Source organism: Pogona vitticeps, chromosome 4, assembly GCF_051106095.1.
Source record: "Pogona vitticeps strain Pit_001003342236 chromosome 4, PviZW2.1, whole genome shotgun sequence".
Taxonomy (NCBI): Eukaryota; Metazoa; Chordata; class Lepidosauria; order Squamata; family Agamidae; genus Pogona; species Pogona vitticeps.
The window spans coordinates 193,332,332-193,355,727 of NC_135786.1; the positions used below are offsets into that span (position 1 = coordinate 193,332,332).

Sequence of the window (23,396 nt, forward strand, 5' to 3'; positions counted from 1 at the left end):
TACTCCATTTTTGCACTATGTCTGAATGAACTTCTCTGTGCAGCCTGATTCTATTCAAGTTTAATCAGAAAGAAATTCCAATGCATTTGACAGTGCTTTCAGTGCTGAAATTCTAAATAATTGTGCTTAGAATTTCAGATTTAATTCTTTCAGGTTGCTTCCTACACCATAGTAATTGCATTCACCACAGAGAATGACAGTAATTCTCTGTATAGAATTTAATAATCTGGACCTATACAGTCCTTGCCTCTGGAATAACCTTCCTCCGGAGATTTGTGAGGCCCCTTCACTGGGCACATTTAAAACCCAACTAAAAACATGGATGTTTATCCAGGCCTTCCCTCCTGTCAGCACTTGACTTTTTTTTTCTTTTGCTATTCATTATTTATTATATTTGTGCACCGTTTCTGTTATTGATTAGGTCAATGGTCTTGTGTTATTTTAATGTATATATGTTTGTTGGTAGCCACCCAGAGTGGTAGAATATACCAGATGGGCAGGATATAAATCAAATAAATAAATACATAAAATAAATTAATGTATATCTGTACATTTAGAAGTAAAGAAAATTAGCACTGTGAAGCACAAGTCATAACTTGGAAGAAAGCTTGCCTTCCAACATGAAATGCAAATATTTACAAATAATTATCACATAACATGATCACAGATAATTCACATATCCTCAGATGAATTTGGACAAATGTTTTAACTACATGACTCAAAATATGAGATGTAACAGAGCTTTTGATCCTGGCAATACTACATGATCTTATGACCTTTTTTTGATATCAGTTTCTCTTACCTTCCTTTTTTCTCTTCCTAACTGCTTTATCTTAGCTAAAACCTATAAAGTTGGGCTTCATTCCAATGTGAGGATGCCACATAACAGACTATTACCATGTTTTTAAAAGTATTCTATTGTGCAACAAAAATTAAGTCTAGATAGAATGCCAAATCTATAAAAATGCCAACATTTAGAAAAGCTTTAGAATGCAAAGTTTTAAATTTTGCTACAAAACCCAGGGGTTTGTCAGAGAGCTTCAGTAATCCTTGAGCATCCAATTTCTGTCTGAGTCTCCAATTTCAACATAAGCCTAAAGCGCTGACTTTCCCAAAGCTTCCTTTATGTCACTAGCTGCAGGAATTTTCCTGCATCTCAATATTATCTTCAGGATGGTTCATCAGGATCTCCTGAAAGGAACATTTGAGCCCTTGTGTATTTTCTGGAGGGCTTCTTCCTACAAACTGACATATTCTATAACAGTGTTTACCAACCTTTTTTGAGTCACAGCCCCCTTTCATAACAGCCAAGTAACCTGTGATCCCCCATATTTGCATAAAAAGGTATTTTAATGGTGTACAGAAAATACTGTACATTGAAATGGATGTTTTTCAGAATAAAATTCTTACCTAATATTTTAATACTAACATAGTAATATATAATTATTGAGGCAGGGCTGTAAATCTGCCTCTACCAGATAACATTTGAGAAGGAGAAAAATGTCAATACACTCATTTAATTTATTTTGGGGTATGTGGACAGGACCCTACCTTCATGTCTCCTAAACAGCCACAGTCCAGTTCCAATAGTCCCTTTGTTATACATGACTGCAGCTGAGTTCTGTATAATAATTCTCAGTTAATGGGAATTGGGCACACTCCAAAAGTCCGCTTCTCTGGGGCATGGATTCATATTTTATTCATTTGGTATTCTGCATTATATGTCTAATGTGCATAGGATTGTCTGCTGCCTTTGAGCAAATTAATTCTACATTAGAGTTCATATAATTTGGTAACTGAATTTCTCTTGCAAATAAGCCATATCCCCAAAAGTGATTGTTTCTGTGACTTTCATTTATGTGACAAATCTATTAATTTTGTAGAGAGATAGCCATGTTAGTCTGTTTCAGAAACAAAAACAAACAATAAATAACACAACACAAAACAAATAGCATTGTGGCACTCTTACAACCAATACATTTATTTCAGTGTTAATTTTTGAAGATTACAATTCACTTCTTTGGGGTATTGGTTGAAATCCTGTTGTTTACTGCAAGCCATACTTGCTGTCCAGTCTTCCTTGGTAAGCAAAACATCCTTGTTATGATTCTCTGAGACATGTCAGCATCTGCGCACACCCCAGAGCAGTTATGGGGAACCTTTTTGAGCCCGAGTGTCCAAATGGCAACAAAAAACCAAATTATTTCTTTCGAAGTGCCAACACTGCAATTAAATCAGAATACTGAGGTTTTAGATTAGAAAAAACAACATACAATTGTCTGAACACTTTTTAATTGAAAAATAACCATTAACTCTAGTAAATGGAAAAAATATTAAAGTAATACAGTGGACCCTCGACTTACAGACGGCTCGACTTACAGACTTTTCGAGTTACAGACTTCTCTGGCTGCAAAATTTAGATTTGACTTGCAGCCAGAGAATCGACTTACAGACCAGAAAAAAACCAAAATGGAATAAAAATAGTTATGGGATCAATTGGTTTTCAGTGCATTGTAGGTCAATGGAGATTCGACTTACAGACTTTTCGACTTGCAGCCACCATTCCAATACAGATTAATTTCTTAAGTAGAGGGTCCACTGTACATTGTACACATAGCCTGAACCCAAGTAATTTATACAAACTTTTAAAATACTTATATGCATGTATTTTTTTGATAAGGGATACTCAACTTGGCACGCTTTTCCACAATTAATGTGAGTTTTGATGTTGTATGCATGCTCATAATTTGTCAAACCTTGGCTCTTACGCTGTTAGTTTGAGAGCAACATATGCAGCACTCATGTCATCTGTCACTCTGTTTCTGGTATCAGATTTGCTATAATTCAAAGCTGAAAAGAGCTGCTCACAAGCATTAGATGACCCAAACAAGTAAGAAGAGCAATCCCAGGTGCTTTCATTGACTTAAAATTATTTGGCAAAGAATTCCACACTTCATTTTCAGAACTACCAACTGTTCTGTCCTTTGTCATCCCTTTACACTCTGTCTTCTCCAGTGTTGCACGCAGGTCATAGAATTTATTTTTCCAGATAGAATTTTCAGTATGCTATTCAATTCCAATAGCTCCATTTCCAAAATCTAAAAATCTGTTCCAAAAATTCTCCTTTGCAGCTGCTACAATGCTATTCGTTGCAAAATTCCTTGCAAATTTCCTGATGGCTCGTAGGATTGTCCGTAAATGTTGTAGAAATTTCCAAATGCATTTTTAGATTTGGAAAATATTTCAACTGCCCACTTTCAAGGTCTCTGTCAAAAACCTGCATTTTTCTCTCAAATGTTCTGATGTCACAAAACATCCTTTCTGTTGTTTTCCCTAAACCTTGCAGTTTTTTGTTCAGTACATTGAAGTGTGATGTAAAATCTGTAAAAAACACGAGGCTGTTAAGCCAGGCCATATCAGTGAGCTGTGGATATTCTTGCTCCTTTTCAGTCACAAACAGCCTAATTTCATCCAAGCAGGCTACAAATCTCTCCAGGACTAATCCTCTGTTCAAACATTATTGTACTTATTATTGTACATAAGTAAAGTATTATACTGTGCCTAAACCTCATCGAGAAGTGCTTGAAACTGTTGAAAATCTGCCTATTTCCATCTGTGGCGGATTGCCCAGCTGTGACCCTATCTTGATGGTGGGGCCCTCACCACTCTCGTCCATGCGCTTGTAATCTCAAGATTAGACCACTGTAATGCGCTCTACTTGGGGCTACCTTTGAGATTGATGTGGAAGCTTCAAATGGTGCAGAATGCAGCGGCCAGACTCCTTAGTGGGGTGAGAAAATACCAGCATATCTCTCCCACTCTGGCTGCCTTGCATTGGCTGCCCATGGGCTTCCGCATTGACTTCAAAGTGTTGATGATGACGTATAAAGCCCTAAACAATTTAGGACGTTGATACCTGGCAGATTGCCTTCTCCCACCTAGATCTACCCGAATCACTTGCCATAGCCAGAAGGGATGGTTGAGGGGCCTAACGCCGAGAGAAGGATCAGAGCCAGGCAAGCACTAGGCCACCGATTCCCAGCTTGGAGAGCCTCCCCAGGAGGATACAGTGGTCAATGGTATTGAAGGCAGCTGAGATATCGGGGAACACCAACAAGGACATTTTGCCCCAGTCGCCTCCCTCAACAGATCATCCAACAGTGCACCCAGTGCTGTTTCTGTGCCATGGCGCAGCCTGAAGCCCAACTGGAACGGATCCAGGGCATTGGATTTTTTCATGGTTTTATGAAAGAGTCAAGTCACTCTCTGTGTGTGTCTCTTTATTTTATTTATTTATTTATTTGATTTATACCCCGCCTATCTGGACTACCAGACCACTCTAGGACTCTCTGTCTCTCTCTCTCTTTCACACACACACACACACACACACACACACACACACTAAATTTTCAACAATCAGTTACTTCAGTTCAGTATGTCTGTTTCCTCTTATTACAGTGGTGCCTCGCTAGACGATGATAATCCGTTCCACTGAAATCACTGTTTAGCTAAATCATTGTCTAGCGAAAAGCATTTCCCCATTGGAATGCATTGAAACCTGTTTAATGCATTCCAATGGGGAAGAATCATCATTGTCTAGCGAAGATCGGCCATAGGAAAGCCGCTTTGCGAACTGCCGATCAGCTGTTTAAATCACTGTCTTGCAAAGCTTAGCTCCCGAAAACACCTGTTTTGCGAGCGCAGAGGAAGCTGTCAAAATAGTTGTCTAGCAAAGCAGGAACCAAACATTGTCCAGCGAAATGCCCCCATAGGAATCAGTTTTGTGAATCGCTGTAGCGATCGCAAAAAGTCAATGTCTAGCGAAAAAAAGGTCATGCGGGGTAACTGTCTAGTGAGGCACCACTGTACATTTAAACAAGCTTGATGAAACCACCCGGTCCCTCTCTCACACCTTCCTTCTGGCCTTAATTGGAGCCTTCTCTCCTTGCAGTCACATCCTTTTTTCATGGTTTTATGAAAGTCAGTCTCTCTCACATACACACACCCTCTTACATTAAAACCAGCTTGATGTATCCACCTCTTTGGCACCTTCCATCCCACCTTAATTGGAGCTTTCCCTCCTGCTTGGAGTCACATCTGGTGGAAGTAGTAAGTCACAAGCCGGATTGACTGCCCTGGGCTGCTCAGAAAACAATAAAGCAGCATTATCTCCAATCTGTAAAAGAAGTGATTTACAAGTGCCACAACCAAGGAAAGTAGCAGGGATAGGTGGCTTACAATTGTGCAGTTTGAGGTTTGGCTGTAGGGGGTGGGGTGGGGGTAGCGCTCTGCTTGCATGCCCAGGGAAAGGTCTCTGTGTGCCAGCTATGGCATGCATGCTGTAGGTTTGCCATCACTGCCCCAGAGAATGGTGGCAGGGTGGCTTGCTATGGAAGGAAAAAAGTTACAATTTGGCTTACACGAACAGGATTTCAGCTTCTGTGTGAAGAAATAGCTTGTGATTCATGAACTCGTACACGGAAATAAATTTGTTAGTCTCAAAGGTGCAACAGTATTTTTGGTAGTATGTGTGGCTTCGGACATACCTTTGAAATAAATCTAACAATGCTCTGATCTGGGCTTACTTGTCATTTAAAGATTTCAAAGTGCTCCAGAGCGATATTTTGTCAGAGACATTATGAGAAATCAAAATGGCAGCTCAACCCAACTGCCTGTCAGTATTTGAAGGGCCATTGTCTGTCACTGCTGCTTGGTGGAAAAGAAGGCTGAAAGGAAGACACTTTTTCCATGCATTCACTTGACTGAAAATCTGAGAAGGGGTCTGTAAACACCTTTGCCCCTCTGCAATAACCATTTGTTATTTTGCTACACCTTAAATTTATTTATGTATTTATTTATTTATTTATTTGTTTATTTAACTTATATCCTACCCACTCTACCCAAAGGTATCTGGGTGGCTTACAACAATTAAAATAAAATAAAAATACAATTAAAAGATAAAAAAATAAAATGCAATTAAAAATATAAAACAATTTAAAACAATTAAAATACAATTAAAATATGATGTAAGCCAATCACTTCGTGAACCTTCAGTGAATAGGTTAGAAGTAAATATGAAAACAGCTTGTTAAGAATTGCTAAAAATGGTGCCGCTTCATATTTTTATTAATGAAAATAATTCATATTGCTAGTACAGCTCAGTGGGCTGGAGCACCTAACTGTAGGGCCTAGGAGTGCAAGCTTGAATCCTTATTATGCCTCCCAGGAGCGGAGCCCTGTGAGATCATTCAAAGCATCTGTGGATATTGGGTTTGCATGTCCTGCTACTGTACCTATACAGATAAGAATCTTTTACTTTCACTTAAGCCCAGTTTAGTATCATATCTGAAACCAGGGCTGACTGGCTGATCTTAACAAGTATTTCTGAAAACAAGCTAATATTATTCATTCATCATGGTTTGACATGAGCTAGTTTCTGGAAATCTGTTAAGAATAACCTCAGTTTGCCCATGTTCAGAGATAGCTAAAACTTGAAGTGAAAGCTTTTGATGTCCTCCAAAAGTGACTGCGGAGAGGAACCACATGAGTCCAAAGATAACCCAGATTCATTGCCAGAATAAGCTGTATTTGTTGTTTGCACCATGAATCCAAATGATATTACTTCTTCAGTAATTCTGTAGCAATATCGGCATCACATGATTTGAATTTAGACTCTGAGACATTTGTAGCAGCGTGAAAGGCTACAAAATATTATAAAACTAGTGTTGATCAGGTATTTCATTCATCTTTATTTTTTTCCTATTTTCTTTTCACCTACTGCAAAACAGTTGTCAGAAGACTGAACGTACCTCACGGAGTGGGAGCACCTTGCTGCACTTCCAGAGGCCAGGTATTCAAATCCCACTTTGCCTCCCAAAAGAGGGTTCAAACAAGATTACACAGTGTGCAGTGGATGGGTTCATGTGCCCTGGCACCTGTGCAGTCTTAGCTAAACTTCATCATCTTCGAGCACTCTGATGGACTCATGTCCCACCTGTCCGTCATGTGGAGCTCTAGAGCTGGAGCCTATGAGAGGACAGGAGGGCGGAGTCAGGGGAACAGCTGGAGACGGAGAGAGAAGGAGAGAGGAGGTTTTGAAAGTTTATGAGAGAGATTGGAAAGTTGGTGTAGTTGGTTAATGTGTTAAAGAATGTGTTAGAAAGAGAAAAGAAAAGAATGTGTTAAAGAATAGTTAAAGGATAGAAGTATAATAAAACAGACAATCATCAAATCTTATTCCAGTGATTTATGTGAAGTAATACAAATGTGAAGTAATACAAATAAAGAAACGTGTTTAATGTCCAAGTTTAATGAGTGCAACATAATAAAACATCTATGAACCTATGAACCTACAACCTATGAACCTTCAACAACCAAATGTTTGTGATGTTTTATTGTATTTAGTAATATTTTATATTTGTAAGCCTCCCCGAGTAGCCGCTGCCTAGGGGGGCAGGGTAGAAATCAAATATATATATATATATATATATATATATATATATATATATATATATATATATATATATATATATATATATATATATATATATATATATATATATATATATATATATATATATATATATATATATATATATATATATAAATAAATAAATAAATAAATAAATAAATAAATAAATAAATAAATAAATAAATAATCAGGTATATTTGACAACAGTGTCTATGCAATATTATTGGTAAAGAGTGGATAAAGATCCACTGGTGGCAGTTGGTGAAAAGGAGAAATAAGGAAGTCGTGTCAAAAGAGAACAAACTAGGGACACTGGGTGTGCCTGACAAGCACCATTCAAAGGAGGAACGATAAACCAATTCTGAGAACTTTATGCTGAAAAAGCCACAGGGGTGGGGTAGTCAGCGCAAGACAGAATCAAAGGCACATAATATATATGTGGACACTGATGAAGCAATTTGGGGCATGCTTACTTGGAAGTATTATTGAACTCAGAAAAATTTACTTCTCTGTATAAATATGCACAGGATCAGACATTAAAATAGACACTTCTCCTGGTAAAATCATAGCAGAAACTCCAATTTTAATCATACATCTTATTCTGAGGCCAGAGTCAGATGTAAGGTATATACAGTAGACTTCCAGGGGGAGATATATTTTTGGTGGGATGGCACATTCTGTTGGGTCAAGATAACTTTCTTGAATACACTCTGATGCTTTTCAAACCTTGTGGGATGAAGTGACAGTAAGTAAAGGAGACATGTTGATGAGGGCCAGGTATTCTTACTACTGAGGGAGATACGGACTAGTCTTTGGGGAGGTGAAGGACCCAACTGGCAACAATGTAAGAGCATGTGAACCATAACAAATCTACATACAAAGTTAGCCGAAATACAATTGCACTTGTCACCAGATGCAGGAGAATTACAGGTGCAGGAAAAAAATATCTGAGAGACTTCTACCAAATAGCCCAATAAAGCATGCTTGGTGACCAAAGGACACTGACTGGTGGGGTCGGGGTAGGAGGTATGGAATAGAATGTGGCCTTCTGGAAACAGGCAGAGGAACACACCATCCTGCAATATTATGTCCTATTTCCGGTAACTTTCTCAAAGGCATTTGACTAATGAAGAAGTGTTCTAGTTTCTCAGTAATCTTCGCTGCTTCTTTTAGTTGCTAGGTAACTGCAAATGTTAATATTTTTGATCCACCATTTATATCTGTAAACAGTACCAACAGCATTGCCATCTGGGTGGTATAATAACATTTTACATAAATAAATAAAGCGCCTCCTTAGCTTTATCAAAATGGCTGGCCACGAGGATTAAAGCAGATGGATCCGGGTGGCAGAAATCCTAGGCAGAGGTTCCTTTCGTTCAAAAGAAATGTTAATGTGTGGCCCTCCACGATGTTGTTGGGTGGCCACCCCCGCCATCCTCTTCCCACCATTACACGTGCCCTGGCGATGAGGGATTGTGTGAACTGCAGCTCAAGGCTATGAGGACAAGTTGCCGATTGTCCACCCCCCCCCCGCGCCTTCGACAGAAGCTTCAAATCCTTTATAAGGGAGACAAGCGAAGGCGGTTTGTTCCCTTCAAGTCTTCTTGAGGCGAGAGGGTTCCCGCAAGTCCCAAACCAACCCGGATCCCCGTTGTTGCTCCCTTCTGCCTGCTCTCGAATCCGTCACTCGGCGGATGAGCAGCCGTCTCGTCCTCCTGAAAACAAGGAAAGAAAAACTGGAGGGAAACTGAAAAGAAAAACTGAAGTGTGTGTGTGTGGGAAATCCTGGCACTAATAGGAGAAAACGCACCGCAAAAACAATGCCCGAGGCATCCCAATCTGCCTCTTCTTCACCTACTTAGCGGCTGCAAGCTGTTAGCCTGCTAATTTTCCTCGCCGGGGTAATTAATAGCTCCCCGCTCCGCACAAGCAGGGCGGCATCATCCGCTGACCACCTTTGCGCGCACTTTAGGAAGCCCTCCCCTCCCCCTCCCCCCACGTGGCGGTTCTCTCTTAGCCACGCAGTCCCCGCAAAGCGCGTACGACCTCTCTCAGGATAACCAGTCCCTTTATCATCACCATCCTGTGCCATCAAGTCGGTTCTGGCTTATGGCAAGCCTTTCCGGGGTTTTCTAGGGCGAAAGTACTCAGAAGATACCGCAGTGGTTCAGGTCTCTGAGGCTGGGAGTGCGATCCCCCACTGTGCCTCCTTGAGAGGGCTTGGGCTCCGTGATCCGTAGGGTCCCTTCCAGCTCCGCAGTTTTAAATTCAAGTGGTTTACCATTGTATTCGCGAAGGTTTACCATTCCTTATTTTATTTAATTTTTGAGGGCATCCTGGGATTGTGCATCTTGCCCACCACTAGACAAGCTAGCTCTTCTGGGATGCACAGTGGGGATTCGATCTCCCAACCTCTGTCTCCACAGCCAAACACACTCTTTTTTTTAAATTACCCCCAAAACAAACGCAAGTATGTTTGGGAAGGAAGCGGGAACTAAGGAGACGAGGCTGGAGAGAGTTCTGACTACTGTATTGGCTCCGCGCCCGCCGCTTAGGGGGCGGCTCCTAATGGGCTGCCTTTTAATTAGAAACGCGCGACGCAAGGGAGACAGAAGGGACATCGCCCATCTTCACTTGCCGTAATGACAAGCCTTCGGGAGAGAAAGAGAGACGCGGCTCGAATCAGCAAGCTGGGCGGGCCTTGCCTTGTGACGTTGCCTGGAAACAGCCAATGAGAAAAGAAGAAATGTTGTCCTTTTGCTCCGCCCCCAGCTCAATATATGTATATATGTAAATCTAGGGTTGGAGCTAGTCCGGGGAGGAGATCGAAGGGCTTTTTATTTGCTTGGTAAGGGGTTTTAAAAATCTTCCTGTCACTTAAATTTTGAAAAAAGTTTTGAAATCCCTCGCAGTATTGCTCACTCGTGTCATGTAAAAGACCCTCATTCTTAAAACAAAATAATACTGATTTACCTTTTTAATAGTTTTTTTTCAGGTGCAGGGCATATCAAACAATGTAATCTATTGGGACCGGGGAGAAGAACCGATGGGTGCTTTTATGCTCTTACATTCTCTGTCAGAACATGTATTTTCGGATTAACAATATTTTCTGTTTACTGAACTCGTGATTTTTAAAAAAAGCTCCAGAAGGCAAGCGATTGGGGGGCTTTAATATTTTGCATTTGTTTTCAATCGTTGTTTAGTCGTTAAGTCGTGTCCAACTCTTCGTGACCCCATGGACCAGAGCACGCCAGGCTCTCCTATCTTCCACTGCCTCACGGAGTTGGGTCAAATTCATCTTGGTTGCTTGGATGACACTGTCCATCCATCTCATCCTCTGTCGTCCCCTTCTCCTCTTGCCTTCACACTTTCCCATCATCAGAATCTTTTCCAGGGAGTCTTCTCATGAGATGGCCAAAGTATTGGAGCCTCAACTTCAGGATCTGTCCTTCCAGTGAGCATGCACAATGTTTTCAATTATGTCACTTCAAATCATTAAAAATGCCACCGTGCAAAATGTGAAAGGTTCAACAACTACAAGGGACGGGGTTTAGAAACCGATGCCTGTAAGGAGAAAGCAGTAACATCCACATCTCTTCCCCTGGGCAATCCAGGTTTGCGTGCCCTTCGCAGTGACGGCCCGGGCTCTGCTGCGGCCCCAGGCGCAAGAACGAGAGTGGTTCCCTCCGGCCTCTCCGTGGCAAGCCCAGGGGGCTCCGGAGGCCTCGCGTCCTTCCCTCTCCTTCCCTTCGTCTTGCTGTCCCGGCCTCACCTGCCTCTTCCTCTCCTTCCTTCTTTCTTTCATCGTCTGCCTGCCCTTCTCGAAGCAGAGCCATTTGCACGCAAAGCCAGGCCAGCTGCTCCCGCTGTCAGGCCAGGCAGATGGTGGCGGCGGCCCAGGAAGGGCATGTAGTCGTAGGGGGGAGCCCGGGCCACCGCCCCCACACCTTTCCTCCCCTTTGCCGGGTGTCTGGTGGAAACGGCAAACCCGGACCAGAGGGCGGCGGGCAGGCAAGCGCCGGCAGTGGGCTTGGGGGCGGAAGGGAGAGCAAGCGGGACCCATGGTGGTAGCGCAAGGAGAGGCCCGGGCGGGAGAGCAAAGGGTGCCGGGTGGTGGTGGCAGGGATCAGGGCGCCGCTCCCGCCTTTTGCTTCTTCGAGGGGCCTTTTCTGCACTTGCTTTGGCAACTCCCAGGAGAGCGCGGTACTACTGGGTCTCGATGCAATGAACGTCAGCTTGGCCGCTTTTAAAAAGAATTCTGGTGCCCAATTTGAAGAGACCCTTGTCCAGCAGGCCGAGGCAAAGAGGAAGTCACAAAAGCAGCAAAATCAGGGAGCTGGACAGGGGACAGATTGGTTTTGTCTTCCCTGTGGATGGGATTCTCACTCTCCAATCGGCCTTCTCAGCCACCCTAGACGCTGTTCCAAGTCCTCCATACAGAGCACGTTACCATAGCCTTTGGAGACTGAAGGATGCCTAATCTGAGGTTCCCAGTTGGAACTGGACAAGGAACTTTGTGCATGCTCAAGAGACTTTTCTTACGCAATCAAATCTATGCTGCGAGACTGAAAGTAGTTATTTCAAGCAGTGATCTTTGTTCTACAATTCACTTTCCCCACCACTACTCTTCATGGTCATTTGAAAAGTCAGTTCCTAGAAAAGGGGGGGGGGGTTCGCTTGAAGTCCAAATACGTTGCACGGAGGCCCGATTTAATGCCGAGAAAACGAGGGTGAGAGTCGGTTCTTCACGGGTGCTTTTGAATCCCACGCGATGAGTCCCAGTTCTGTGTCCATTCGCACCTCTTCCCTCCGGCAGCAAAGACACAGGAAAAAGTAAGCCGGAGTCCCCCTCGCCGCAAATAATAATAAAAAAGGGAAGCCCCTGAATAAGGAGGGAGGCTCATCTTTTAACTCTGTGCAACACGTGTTCAGCGGGACCACAGAACTTCTGAACTTGCTTTCCTTTCACCGTAGGATCCCCGATTCATGACATGAATAGGGCTCTGCTGATGACGATTCGCTCTTCTCCTGGTTTGGCTTTAGGGCGAGCGATGTTCTAACTAACTGCGGGTCGGCTGGATCTGTCTTAACCAGGATCTGTCTGAGAGGAAAGGATGAAGGCGTAGCGCCGGGATCGAGGAGACTCTGAAAGCCGGGGCAATAATTGAAGAGCGGATGATGAAGAAGGAACGGCTCGTAGTCCTCAGCCCGGCAAAGATCTTGCTTCCGCCGAGCAGGATCGGTCCCCCGATGAGCGGCGCCCCATTTCTTAACGGGCAGCACCGAGTGAGAAACTTCCTTCGATCTCTTCCCCCGGCCTTCCTTTCCTCGTAGGGGCCTCCGTTGGGAAACCCAGAAGGGCTTCGTCTGAGCGGAGCGCCCGGCTCCCACCTACAGAGACCCAGGCATATCGAAGCCATGCGGCGCTGCTGCTGCTGCTGAGCGCTGAGCTCCGCTTCTGCGGGGAACCCGGAGGGGGGGGGAGAGAGAAAGAGAGAGAGAGACGGAAAGACGGAGGGAGGGGGAGGGAGAAGGCGAGCAAGAGGAGGCGAGGCGAAAGATCCCGAATAGCGGTAGTTGCCGCGCGGCGCCCTCCAGGCATGGGCTCCGTCTCCCGCCCGGGCAGCCCCGGGGATGAAGAAGCCTCGCTGCAGCCGGAGTTTCCAGATCGGCGGGATCCTCTTCGCCGCCGCCGCAGCTGACGGGCTGCTCCTCGTCCCCAATCCCTCCCCGGCTCCTCTTGCTGCTGCTGCTGCTGCTGCTTCCCCTTCGCCGCCGCCTTCTCCTCCCCCGTTTGCTGGATGGACGCCGTGATGTAACCTCCCCCTCTGCCCTCCCCCACCCCACCCCTCCCGGCCGCGCCAGCACCTACCCACCGGGGGCCGCCGAGACCCTCTCCCTCCCTCTCCCTCTCCCCCTCCCCTCCCCTCCATCGCGATCGGCGCGGCCGCTTTCCAGGCGAGCGCCTGGGGCCACCGTTCCGGGCTGAAACTTGGCGGCGCGTCCGAGCCATGGGCGCCGCGCTCGGAGGCGAGAGGGCAGCGCCTTTTCCCGAGGCTTCCCTGAACTAAGCACTCGGTTGGAAATATTTGGGAAATAAACTTTCCGGAAGGGATTCGGGGAGTTCCAAGGCGGTCGGACGATTCATCGAGCGAACGAGCGAGCGAGCACGCCGGCAAGTAAGTGTCTTCCTACCGACCAAAGCTTGCCTCTTAGGCGGATTGCTCATATTCGAGCTCTGATGGCTGTCTTGCTTGTTTTGCTCCCGTGGGAACGGGCAGCGGCGGGAGGGCACGGTGCCTTGGCGACTTGGCGATCTGGGTACGGATTTCCATGGGAAGCGGCCGCTTGGCGGTGGACCCTCTGCCCGGTTCCGAAGGGAAGCGGGGCTGCTCCTGTCTCAGGGCTTCGGCGTCCTCCCCTCGGCTTGAGAAAGATCGCGAGGGGGCTGTCACCGCTCCGAGCCAGGGGTGTGGGGGGATGCCCTCGCCCTCGCTGTGGCTTTGCCCCTAGTTATACGGAAAATAGAAAGACTTCGACAAAATGGATCGCTCTCCCCCCCCCCCATCCCCGGTCCGTCTCCAATTCATTCAGCGGTTCCCGAATTTCTGCTATGCTTCTGCTGCTTTGCTTCAGCGTGTGCTGTTAAAACGCGGAGTTGTGGTTCCTAGGATATGGATCTTTTGCTTCCTTTACCCCCACCCCCCACCCATGCTGTTTTGGAATATCTTTTTTATATGCAAGCGGCGTGCTTGTGCTACGTGGCTTTGTCTCTTAGGATCTAGAGCCACCGCCGTGCCTTGGCAGGATTACTGTGGGGGCTGGAATTATTGGAGTCGTGGGAAGTGTCAGGTTCTAACTTTACGTCTGTAATATTTTCTTTTAAACACACACACACACACACCCCTTGCCTTGTAAAGGAGAGAAGGCTAGGACTGAGGGCTTGCGATTTTTATCTTGAAATTTAGCAGCGTGACAAATCTGTCACACTAAAAATACTGTATTGAGATTACACTTCCCCCTGCCAGTATATGAGCCAGCTAGCCTGCTCTCTTTCTCCTTATGTCTGAAGACGACACATTAAGATTGTGTGTGTGTGTGTGTGTGTCTGTGTGTGTGTCTGTGTGTGTGCATGCGCATGTGTGTGTAAACCTGTGTCTGCATGCATTCTGGCAACCTGGACATTTCAGGTGCCTTTTCACAGATTTATAGGCAATCACAGGCATTTGTGTACCAGTCCAATCTGTTCTCCTGAGCATGTTAAAACTGACAGTGTCAATGAGTGTAGTAATGCGATAGAGGGGTTTTTTCCTTATTATTTTTTGATAAGCAGATACTAACTTTTTTGTGTCAAGTATGTTGTGAGGACTGGGACTCCATGAATATAACCTTGTTTTTTGGTCTCTCTGTGTGTTGCAGTAAAATGAAAAAAAAAAAGTCAAGTTTCTCACCTTTTTCTGGCTACGGCAGTTGCTCAATTGATTGAAAACATCACAAAACTTCCATGTTATTGTATTTATGCCCTAACCAGTTTGAATTTTGGTTATGGAGGGGATCACCATTTTCAGTGGATAGAGTTAAATAATTTGAAAGGATATGGCATGTTACTTCAGATAATGTGTAAGAAAGCCATAGGAGGCTTGGCTTATTGTAAGCTCCTTGGGGCTGAGATCTCTCTCTATGTGTGTTTTCTTATTTTATTCAATAAAATGCAGTGGCATGTTGAAAACATTGTACAAGTATGATTTTTATAATAGAAATAATTTAAATCTAGTTGTAATATGTACTGGAGAATAAGATATAACTAGGTAATATTCTGTCCAGAAGGTTTCCTTCAGTAAGATGTGCACTAGGTGGGTGAACATATTTCCAGAAGAGCACCAGCGACGTTTGTAGTTCATATTTCTGACATTCCTGAGGAATGGAAATGGCTTAAGGTTGGTGCGGAAAGTAAAATCTCTCTATTCTGTGACTGTTTACTTAGCTCTGTACCTTTCTTGTCAATTCAAGTTGGAAACACTATGATCTTTGTGCAGTGACTTGGTTTGCTATATAGTCTGCCCTTAAACTCTGCATGTGAATGTTGTAGCAATTCGCCATACAGTGGCAGAGGGGCACTCTTCTACCAGAGTGTGTGCAAAGGACTGTGCAGTTGAACACTGAAACATGCCCAGAACTTGGGATTTCTTTATAGTGAATTAGAGTGATCCTCTCCTGATGGCATCAGTGACTTGAAACAGCTGATTAGATAAACAGATGATTTGAGAAATCAAGTGCCCTCCAAAAAAATCCAGCTGGCCATTTTACCTTCTGTCCTCATTTGTTTGCACAAGTGAGCCATTGTCATGGGAAATTACTGAATTAATATCTATTTGGTTGAGGTGTGGAGTAGGAGATGTGCACACATACAGTGCAAAACTGGTTGTTTTCTCAGTGTTGTTAAAAAAAGAAAGAAAGGGAGCTGTGTCAGTTTGTAAGAAATATGGCAAAATCCACAGGTGGGGAATATCATTATGAAAAGCAACCAAAATGAAATACTGTAAAATATTAAGCAAGCTTTCAGACTCTTCAAAACTCATTATGAGGGTGGCTAATTAAGACACTGGCATGGGGATAGTAACATCCCATTTCTCTTAATATTTGTGAAAAGTTCCAGTGAGTCAAGTACTACAGTTTGTATCCTCGCTTTTCTAGCTCATCCCCACCCTGACCTCTTTGATGATCTCTGTGGCTTCTCATATCCGCTGTCTGTTTTAGGAAGCAATGAAGACTTATTTGGGGCTAGAGACGTGTGACATAGCACCTTGCATGTTGTGCTTCACCATTGTGGAAAGGTTACCTGAACTAATTTTAAGGTATTTTATCAGCATTAGTTTTATGGCCAGGTATATACAGTGTTCAGGAAAACTGGAGATATTAGAGGAATATTTTGTGCAAAGATGAACATGATAAAGGACAAAAATGGGAGGGACCTAACAGAAGCAGAAGACATCAAGAAGAGGTGGCAAGAATACACAAAAGAATTATATCAGAAAGATTTGGATATCCCCGACAACCTAGACAATGTAGTTGCTGACCTTGAGCCAGACATCCTGGAGAGTGAAGTCAAGTGGGCCTTAGAAAGCCTGGCTAACAACAAGGCCAGTGGAGGTGATGACATTCCAGTTGAACTATTTAAAATCTTAAAAGATGATGCTGTTAAGGTGCTACATTCAATATGCCAGCAAGTTTGGAAAACTCAACAGTGGCCAGAGGATTGGAAAAGATCAGTCTACATCCCAATCCCAAAGAAAGGCAGTACCAAAGAATGCTCCAACTACTGTACAATTGCACTCATTTCACACGCTAGCAAGGTTATGCTCAAAATCCTACAAGGCAGGCTTCAGCAGTATGTGCAGCGAGAACTCCCAGAACTACAAGCCGGATTCCGAAGGGGCAGAGGAACTCGAGACCAAATTGCTAACATGCGCTGGATTATGGAGAAAGCCAGAGAGTTCCAGAAAAATATCTACTTCTGCTTCATTGACTATGCAAAAGCCTTTGACTGTGTGGACCACAGCAAACTATGGCAAGTCCTTAAAGAAATGGGAGTGCCTGACCACCTTATCTATCTCCTGAGAAACCTATATGTGGGATAGGAAGCAACAGTTAGAACTGGATATGGAACAACTGACTGGTTCAAAATTGGGAAAGGAGTACGACAAGGCTGTATATTGTCCCCTGGCTTATTTAACTTATATGCAGAATACATCATGCGGAAGGCTGGACTGGAGGAATCACAAGCTGGAATTAAGATTGCCGGAAGAAATATTAACAACCTCCGATATGCAGATGATACCACTCTGATGGCAGAAAGTGAGGAGGAATTAAAGAACCTTGTAATGAGGGTGAAAGAGGAGAGTGCAAAAAACGGCCTGAAACTCAACATCAAAAAAACTAAGATCATGGCCACTGGTCCCATCACCTCCTGGGAAATAGAAGGGGAAGATATGGAGGCAGTGACAGATATTTCTTTCTTGGGCTCGATGATCACTGCAGATGGAGACAGCAGCCATGAAATTAAAAGACACCTGCTTCTTGGGAGGAAAGCAATGACAAACCTTGACAGCATCTTCAAATGCAGAGACATCACCTTGCCGACAAAAGTCCGAATAGTCAAAACTATGGTTTTTCCTGTCGTGATGTATGGAAATGGGAGCTAGACCATAAAGAAAGCAGACAGCTGAAGAATTGATGCCTTTGAATTGTGGTGCTGGAGGAGGCTCTTGAGAGTTCCCTGGACTGTAAGGAGAACAAACCTATCCACTCTAAAGGAAATCAACCCTGAGTGCTCACTGGAAGGACAGATCCTGAAGCTGAGGCTCCAGTACTTTGGCCATCTCATGAGAAGAAAAGACTCCCTGGAAAAGACCTTGATGTTAGGAAAGTGTGACGGCAAGAGGAGAAGGGGACGACAGAGGATGAAATGGCTGGACAGTGTCTGCAAAGCAACCAATGTGAAATTGACACAACTATGGGAGGCAGTGGAAGACAGGAGGGCCTGGCGTGCTCTGGTCCGTGGGGTCACGAAGAATCGAACACGAGTAAACGACTAAACGACAACGATATACAGTATACAGAAGTGAAGGAAGAGGCAGGGGTAGCTTTATCCTCAGAAGAACAACACACTGACTCCTGCAAGGATGTTGCTTGTGTGAATCCATTCAAAATCTTTCATTGTAGTATATGGCTGGTGTGCATAATTTGCTAGTACAGTATTAATGCCATTGTACTAATCATTCTTGTGTAACTTTGCTGAGAAACTCTGGAAGTGTCCACTAAGTTAGGAGTTAAGGTGTTTACAGATTTACTGATGTGTCCGAAAGCCAAAGAAACTGGAACACAAAGTACACAGACTTCATTTCTGTACAGTATAAGCAAGAAACCCATATATTTGTAACTTTGCTCCAAACATCCATTATGTTCAATGGACTTCCAGGCCCACTCCTTTTCCCCTGCAGATGACTCAGCCTTGAAGCTCTGCACACTGTGAGAGCAATGATGACCTAGATGCATGCTGAACTTTTGCTTTGTGTTTTAATTGGATGTAGGCAGAATGACTTCTGTTACAGGTGGCAAGCTGAGTAGCAGATTGGTAGTTAAAGGATGCAAAGAGAGACATAAGAGAGCTAGTGTGGTTCAGTTTGACTGAGACTTAGGAGATCCATGTTGAAGTCCCTACTAAGCTATGAAACTCACTGGTGAACTTGGGCCAGTCTTTGAAAAGCCACCCCCACAGTGTTTTCGTGAAGATGAAGTGTACTGCCAGAGGAGAATGTATCACCTTGAGCTCACAGGAGGAAATAAATATAACTAATAAATAAGGGATTCACAGTGTGGTGTAGTGGATAGAGTGATGGACTAGGACTCTGGAGATTAGGGTTAGAATCCCCACCTGGCTATGGAAATTCACAGGGGAAATGCAATGGGTAAAACCACTCCTTAAATATCTCACCTTGAAAGCCCTATTAAGGGTCTCTACAAGTCGGTTCCGACTCAACAATACAGAACACACACAATAAATAAGTGGGGAAGTGTTACAGCTTACAGCATATTATAAAGTGACACAAGTCAGTAAGAAGGATGTGCTGCATGTTCTTGTGTGTATATACAATATGCTACTGTTTACTATAAGATGTTGAGCCTATGTATTCTTTTTTGTAATTTTATTGTTTTTTGATATATCATAAAATCTTTATACATCAGTTCAAAGTTTTTTTTTTTTTTTTGGTCCCTGAATGATGTCCTTTTTCCTCTTGGAGAGGGGGCAAGGAAAACATTTCATACAATGTTATGTATTATTTTGGAATTGAGGGTGGAGATCAGAGTTTAACTTTGCTGGAGCTCTGTAATGTTGACAGTTTCCTTGACACGGTTCTTTATTGTTTTACAGAACTTTCCCTTTCATTTTGCCTCTATCTATGTCTTCACAAAGGTCTTTCATGTTCCCATCCCACTCCCTAGAAAGTTGCCCTTTCCAAGTCTATTTGTATCTGCTGCAATAGCTGCAAGCTTCATTCTCACTCCTGTGGCAGCCATTTTGGTTGTAGGAAGAGATTTCCCCTGGCAAGGGACAAAGGAAGCACTATTTATCCTTTTTATCTTTACCCTTCTTTGACATGAACTTAAGAAATGATAATGCCATGAAAACAGCAATACTTTTCTGAAATAAAGAAAGGGGAAGTACAAGACCTTTCCAATTTGTGTTTAAAAGGAGAATAAAAATAAAGGAGGATATGCCACGAGGGGCAGAAATATTCACAAAGAGCAGGAATTTGTACTAGAAGGGGCAGTCTTTAGGATATTGTATCTTAGCTGTTCAACAGGTCTACATGAAAATAGGTCAGTCTACCATATCACGTACTAATTGCCAAATTTATGAAAGCTTTGACAGACCTTCATTTTGTTAAACATTCAGGTTTTTAGCTGTGGGGAATGAAGTTTGACCTACTTGATGCTGCCATCATCAAATCATGACTCTGTCTCTTGAGGGCACTGAGATCTTAAATAGTTGCCACACTGTCCCAGATCCATTGTAAAAACACTTCCTGTTGCCTACTAAGTTCACTACTGACATTTATGAGTTCTTCTTGTTTATGTTCTATTGTCTGTCTCTCTAGACTGATAGAAGTGCCATATTTCCTGTACTAAAAAGTAAGACAATGCAACCTATGCTGGATGGGAAATTTGCTGTACGGAACACATTTGTGCGCTGTTGTATGGGTGTAATGTCACCCGTTTAGTGGGAACTACGAATATAGACAGAAAGGACATGTAACATCCAGAAGTTACAAACACACTACATGAATGCCTGTTTGTAACATAAGCCCAAGTTTAATTTTTTGTCTATTCCTTCCTTGTAAACAAACTGCTGCTTTGATTCTCAGGGATGTGCTGTGATTCTAGGGGGATTGTCTTCCATTCCTTCCTGACACTTTCAGTGTGGGGAAGACAAGGCTATAAAGACCCTTTGGTTGTCCTCATCTCAAGACTAGTTCTTCTACTGTGGGAGGGAAGGAGCACTTGCCATGCAGCAGAAGGCCTTGTGGAGTAAACCCGGCTGGACTCAGGGGAGCTTTCTGACATTTTGAAGTGTCTGTGTATTTCCTGTGCATCTCTGTCAACTATGTATATAATAAACTTATTGTTGAATCAGAGGCATTGTGTCTGCACCAGAACTCAATTCATGCGGTTTTGGCTCGTCCATAATCTTAAATTAGCACACAGTCCAGGACAATTGTGCTTTGACCCTTGTGCAGTGTTGAGAGGAAGCAGCTTTTTAGGAGGTGGACTTGGGGATCACTTCACTTGCATGTTGGATTTATTTTCCAGTAGGTAAATGAATTACATATATTTAACTAAAATGCTCTATTCTGTCTGTAAGAGATTACTAATTTCAGAGTTTTTCTGGAAAGTCAATTTTGAAACAAAGTGATAAGTGCTTCACTGTATCTGGTAATTTTACAACTGCTAATTAAGTCGGCACTAATAATAATTACAAGCTGTCAGCCCACTTCCTACTTCTGCTGACCATTCTGGGAGTTTCCATGTATGAAGTAGTGCTAGTGCTCTTGGCTTGTGCAGTGTACCTAAGATTATGCAGATGTTAGGACGTATAAACCCATCAGCCTCACTTACTCTGACTCCTCCTGTCTTATCTCACTCCTGGTAGGCAAAGTGGGATTCAAACTCCTGGCTTTGTGGCAATGTGCTTCGACTCATTCAGCTATACCAGCTTGCAATAAATTCAGGAAAAAAAATCTCTATCCCAAATAAGTCAATTTTCACTACACTGCCTTTCTGAATCACGTTTACAATCTCTGCACAGTTCTGCTTTGTGTACATTGCACAAGGGACTATTATATAATTAGGCAACTGTGTGTATGACAACAGAAAGAATATTTGTTAATTTTTAGTTAAAAATGTGGAGTGTGGAAAAAGCAGGTCTTTCTTGCATTCTTTCGGTTCTGTTTCTAACACCTTTTTTTGCAGTAGCTAAAAAGGAAATCTAATAAAACACAGAAAGATGAATGAAATACCTGTTAAACCACAGTGTTGCGATAATATTTTTCCAGCCAATTAAGCTGCTGCAAATGTTCCAGATCCCAAATTCAAATCATATGATGACAGCATTGCTACTGTATTTGCCTGTATTACTAAATGAGCAACATTGTTTGGATTTAATGGCCTTGTTCTGAAAAGAACAATAAATATATCTTATTCTGACAATGATGCTAAGTGATCCTTGGACTTATGTGGTCCCTTCCTTGGCATTCACTTTGGAGGACTTCAGAAGGCTCCTCTTCCAATCATAACTAACCACGATTAAGTATTAGTCTGAATCTAGGCAAATGGTGGTTATTATTAACTGATTTCTAAAAATAAGCTCACAGACTGAATGATACTAGCTTCTTTTCAGAAACACTCATTAAGATTAGCTACAATTTAGGATTAAAATATAACGCAAAACTATAGTCAACTGAAATTGGAAATGAAAGATCTTGCACCCATGCCTGAGGAGGTTAGCTGGAGTGGAACACATAAGCATGTATGCCTAAGTGGTAAACCACTTTTTGTTGTGACTAAATCAGAAGAGTGCTACATTAAAAAAAAATAATTACAAAGTAATGGTTGTTGTGGGTTTTTGGGGCTCTTTGAATGGGTTCTGAAGGTTGTTCTTCCTAACGTTTTGCCAGTCTCTGTGGCCGGCATCTTCAGAGGACAGGAGCAGTGTCACCAGAGCACAGAGTGCTACCCCGTCCTCTGAAGATGCCGGCCACAGAACTGGCGAAGCATTAGGAAGAACAGCCTTCAGAACACGGCCAAAGAGCCCGACAAACCCACAACAACCATTAGATCCTGGCCTTGAAAACCTCTGCAAATACAAACTACAAAGCAGTTTTAGGTATTTGATCTGGTTTAGAATTTTGCCACGTTTAAAAGTTTCAGCAGCAATCAGCCTGAAGAAAACAAGTCATGGGCCAGGGCGTGAACTCACCACTCTCTATTACCTGTGCAAGAACTGGAGCTTGTTCATGACTTTGTGTACCTTGGCTCAATGATCTCTGACACTCTCTCCATAGATGTTCAGCTGGATAAACGCATTGGCAAAGCAGCTACCATGTTCTCTAGACTCATAAAGAGAGTACGGCTCAATAAGAAGCTGATGGCATAAACCAAGATCCAGGTCTATAGAGCCTTTGTCCTGAGCACACTCCTGTACTGCAGTGAGTCCTGGACCCTTTGTGCACGTCAGGAGAGGAAGTTGAACACCTTCCATAGGCGTTGCCTCCAATGCATTTTTGGTATGACCTGGCAGGACAAAGTTCCAAACAGAGTAGTCCTAGAACAAGCTGGAATGTTTAGCATGTATACATTACTGAAACAGTGACGTCTACGTTGGCTTGGACATGTTGTGAGAATGGCTGATAGTCGGATTCCAAAAGATCTCCTGTATGGAGAATTAGTGCAGGGAAATCGCCCCAGAGGGAGACCACAGCTGCGATACAAGGACATCTGCAAGCGGGATCTGAAGGCTTTAGGAATGGACCTCAACAGATGGGAAACCTTGACATCTCAGTGTTCCGCCTGGAGGCAGGTGTTGCATCACGGCCTCTCCCAATTTGAAGAGACACTCGTCCAGCAGGCCGAGGCAAAGAGGCAGTCCCGAAAGCAGCAAAATCAGGTAGCTGGATGGGACAGATTGTATTTGTCCTCGGTGTGTAAGGGATTGTCACTCTCGAATTGGCCTTCTCAGCCACACTAGATGCTGTTCCAAGTCCTCCATGCAGAGCATGTTACCATAGTCTCTCGAGACCGAAGGATGCCTAATCTAAAAATCCTGTAGGGCAGTGGCAGTTAACCTTTTTGGGTCTGAGTGCCCAAA

The 23,396-nt window shown here is 43.4% G+C and overlaps 1 protein-coding gene and 1 long non-coding RNA gene across 3 annotated transcripts in view; one reads left to right on the forward strand and one right to left on the reverse strand.

Annotated features, from left to right (window-relative positions):
- Positions 1–359: 359 nt before the first annotated feature.
- Positions 360–7,464, reverse strand: LOC144589323 (uncharacterized). The gene is made up of 2 exons (XR_013545385.1): positions 6,810–7,464; positions 360–2,223 (listed from the first exon to the last, which is right to left on the reverse strand). It is a non-coding gene; the product is annotated as an uncharacterized LOC144589323 (long non-coding RNA).
- Positions 7,465–13,476: 6,012 nt separating this feature from the next.
- The window catches only part of SNTG1 (syntrophin gamma 1), a 290,507-nt gene continuing 280,587 nt past the window's right edge, over positions 13,477–23,396 (forward strand). The window contains exon 1 of one of the 2 annotated variants that reach the window (XM_072998919.2): positions 13,477–13,650. The gene's annotated coding sequence lies outside the window, so the exon portion shown is untranslated. The remainder of the gene's footprint in view (positions 13,651–23,396) is intronic. The other variant, XM_078393734.1, reaches the window with a different exon arrangement.